General features: G+C 38.9%; 1 long non-coding RNA gene across 1 annotated transcript; it reads left to right on the top strand.

The window, feature by feature from the left end:
• The first annotated feature begins 1,179 nt into the window (after nucleotides 1-1,179).
• Nucleotides 1,180-2,832, top strand: LOC123637068. The gene is made up of 3 exons (XR_006734744.1): nucleotides 1,180-1,301; nucleotides 1,505-1,565; nucleotides 2,799-2,832. It is a non-coding gene; the product is annotated as an uncharacterized LOC123637068 (long non-coding RNA).
• Nucleotides 2,833-4,209: the final 1,377 nt, after the last annotated feature.

Raw genomic sequence — 4,209 nt, 5'->3', positions numbered from 1 at the left:
GATCACTGGAGGTTTTCTGTGATCTTGCTCTGCCCCCTCTTTTGAGGAACCTCCATACTGTTTTCCACAGGGGCTGAGATATAAGATCTTTTACTTTTTTTTAAGAGACAAGGTCTGGCTGTGTTGCCCAGCCTGGAGTGCAGTGGCATGATCATAACTCAATGCAGACTTGAACTCCTGGGCTCAAGCAATCCTCTGGCCTCAGCCTCTGGTGAGGTTAAGACTACAGGCATGCACCACCATGATCACCTATTTTTTGTGTGTTTTGTAGGGATGGGGTCTTGCCATGTTGCTCAGAAAAGTCTCAACTTCCTGACCTCAAGTGATCCTCCTGCCATGGCTTTTCACAGTGCAGGGATTACAGGTGTGAGGCACTGCATGGGGCTTCTTAGATTTTTTTGGACAGTGACATGAGTTGCAATTTTCCAAAATCTGCACCAAAGCATTTATTTGTAGTGCTTGAGGTTTTTTTTGTAGTGGAGACATATTAACACATTCACCATATTAAGACCTTTCCAGAAGCATGCTTTGCCAATATTTTCTGTAGTTTTGTGGGCTGCCTTTCCCCTCTGTTGGTAAGGTCCTCTGATAAACAGACATTTTTAATTTTAGTAAGTCATATTTGCTTTTTTAAGACTGGGCCCCCTCAAGTTTTAACAATATAGGTTTTCCTACCCCAATAGTGTATGCCACAAAAGTTTCTGCTTATGGCATTTTCTGTCAGTAAGTTAAGACTCTGTCATCCATTTGGTTGGTGGTGTCCCATCTAAAATATGAACAAAGATTATATTTTGTGAACAAGCATATTCAAGGATTCACAGTCTCAAGATTAAAAATGCTAACTTTGTCCTGCACACTAATTAGTATCAACACTTTGTTATGATAGGTGCCACAGACCCAATGTATAAAGAGACATTAATGGTGACCCAGGTAACACATCCTTCTCCCTGGATTCACCAACAAGACACGTTTTGCTATTCTGCTGTTGCTTTACCAACAGTTCCATTCTACCATCAGAATTGCTGGGTGGGAGGCAGTGAGTATAGACACAGAATAAGAGTCTGATGATGAAATCATGGAGTGAATGTTTGGAGATCCATGTGAAATTCTTAAGAATATAGGTTTCTAGTATGGTGAGTCTAACCCATCCTCCTCCACATGTGTGACAATCCAGGACTCAGTGGCCTTTAAGGATGTGGCTGTAAGCTTCACCCGGGAGGAGTGGGCTTTGTTGGATCCTTCTCAGAAGAATCTCTACAGCGATGTGATGTGGGAAACCTTGAGGAACCTGGCTGCTATAGGTAAGGGTGACAATATTCCTTCACTTAGTGAATTAGAGAACAAGTGTTTCTTGTTCATCAGTGCTGTTTTGTGATTTGGAATACAGACAGGGCATACTTTGGTGTATAAATCAGTCATGACTCCATTGTACCTTGAACATAGACTGTAATAATTTTTTCATGATTTTGTAATTTAGGACTATTTTTCTGGGTCTGTATTTTAGGGAAAAAATGGAAAGACCAGAACATTGAAGATCAGTACAAAAATCCCAGGAGAAATCTAAGGTAATTTGTATTCTCAAGACAAAGGCTTTTCTCTCAAGAGAATTTTACATTGTCAGGAAATGTTAAAAACATGCAAACAAAACAAATAACCCCAGCATCAAATGTATTTATTCTCAGAAAATTTTCTCTAAAAACACATACTTAAATGTGACAAAGATGTTTGATGTCTGTGAAAGTTAATTTGATATCATATGAAGACACCTCATGTGAATATTGTTTTTTTTTAATTGGTATGGGTGGGCCATCTTCCAAAGCTTGTGGTCCATTCACATTCAAACACTTTCCTTAATCATGGTAAAAATTCAAGTGAAATACTTACTAACAAATATAAAATCATAAATCCTTAATAATGCTGCTCATTTTCTACAGAATTCTTATGGGAGAGAGATTCTTTGAAAGCCAACAAGGTAGTGAGTGTAGAGAAAACTTCAGCCAGGTTCCAGATCACATGCTGAACAAGAAAACTCCTAGAGTAAAACCTTGTGAAAGCAGTGTGTGTGGAGAAGTCTCCATTGGTCATTCAACCCTTAACAGTCACATCAAAGCTGACACTGGACACAAACCATACGAGTATGAGGAATATAGAAAAAAGGCATACACACGTAAGCAACGTGAGAAAGACTTCAGTTATCGCTACTCTTTTCAAACATGTGAATGGCCTTCCACTAGAGAGAAACCCTATGATTTTAAGGAATGTGGAAAAACCTTTGTTTATCTCACAAGTTTTCAAAGACACATGGTAATGCACAGTGGGGATGGACCTTATAAATGTGAATTATGTGGAAAAGCCTTTGCTTCTCTCAATCCATATCTTGTACATGAAAGACTTCACACTGGAGAGAAAGCATATGAATGTAAGATATGTGGTAAAGCATTCAGTTACTCCAGTTCCTTTCGAAGACATAAAAGGACTCACGCTAAATACAAGCTGTATGAATGTAACCAATGTGGGAAAGCGTTTTCTGTTTGGCCAAGTGTTCAAAGGCACATTGGAAATGGACTTTATAAATGTAAGATATGTGGGGAAGCCTTCTGTTCTCCCACTTCATTTCAAAAACATAAAAGGAGTCACAGAGGAGAGAAACGCTATGAATATAAACATCGTGGTAAAGCCTTTTGTCATTACTCTTCCTTTCGATATCATGAAAGGATTCACACTGGAGAGAAACCGTATGAATGTAAGATATGTGGTAAAGCCCTTTGTGCTTATTCTTCCTTTTGATGTCATGAAAGGAGTCACAATGGAGAGAAACCCCATGAATGCAAGATATGTGGTAAAGCCTTTCGTCATTACTCTTCCTTTTGATACCATGAAAGGAGTCACAGTGGAGAGAAACGCTATGAATGTAAGATATGTGGTAAAGCCTTTAGTTCCACAGACATTCGAGTACATGAAAGGACTCACACTGGAGAAAAGCCATATGAATGTAAGATTTCTGGTAAAGCCTTCACCAGTTCCACATACACTCAAATACATGAAAGAAGTCACACTGGAGAAAAACTCTACAAACGTAAGGAATGTGGGGAAGCCATAGTTTCCCTTACTGTCGAAATCATGAAAGGGCTCACACTGGAGAGAAACCCTTATAAATGTAAGGAATGTGGGAAAACCTTCAGTCAGTCCAGTGTCTGTTCAAGACATAAAGTTATGCTATGAATATGAGAGAAATCCAATCAATGTAAGGGACTGGGACAGCATTCAGTTGTCTCAGTTCCTTTCAAACACAGAAAAATAGAGTGGAGAAAGACCTGTGATATAATTGCCTCTCTTCAGTTTAGAAGAGAGACCTGTGACAGGACAATAAAATCTAGAGCTTTGTTGGATGATTCCATGATACATTTCACCAGTAGCTTTTGTTCTGTGAGATTTTGAAGACAGACATGAGGATTAGTCACATTTTGGAGGTACCATACAGGGAGGCAGGCTGTGGGGACACTTTTTCCAGCCCCATTTTCCTATAATTCCTTAGTTTGCCTATCTCAAGAGTATCCTCAGAATCACTTTACCATTATTTTTTTCAGAAGTGTGTGTTTCTTTAAAAGTCCCTGGTGGCTCCACATTATAGATCTCTATCCCCAGTTTTGACTTACCTTCAGGAATTATAATGTGTTTACCAGAGAGCTTATTCAGACGGTTATGAGTGGCAATAGTCTCTCCTGCTCACCTATCCTAGTCTATTGAATGGATTGGTATTGGGATAATTTGTATTACAAGAACTTTTGTACTCTGTTCTTGAGTCAGCATGACAGCTACAATGCCTCCAGCAGTACCAACTGGATGGGACCTTGTTCCTTTGCACTGTGCAATGACTTGTTTCACCCAGTACTTTAATGTGAGAATAAGCACCTTCCTCTTCACAGGAAATTTGGAGTGTATCCTATTATTCACAGCTGAATATAATGTCTCAGTTCATTTTCAATTTTGTTTTATTATATGAGATTAAAATCAATATCTAGTTTTTTTGTCACATATTTTTACTTATTTTTTGAGAGATAGGGTCTGACTGTGTTGCCCAGGGTTGACTTGAACTTCTGGGTTCAACAATCCTCTTATCTCAGCCTTCTCAGTACCTGGTACTACAAGTACACAACACCATGCCAGGCTAATGTTTTTCACGTTTATATAGATGGGGTTTTACTATAT

The sequence above is a fragment of the Lemur catta genome, chromosome 1, assembly GCF_020740605.2.
Source record: "Lemur catta isolate mLemCat1 chromosome 1, mLemCat1.pri, whole genome shotgun sequence".
Lineage (NCBI taxonomy): Eukaryota > Metazoa > Chordata > Mammalia > Primates > Lemuridae > Lemur > Lemur catta.
This window is presented reverse-complemented; position numbering and strand designations above follow the sequence as displayed.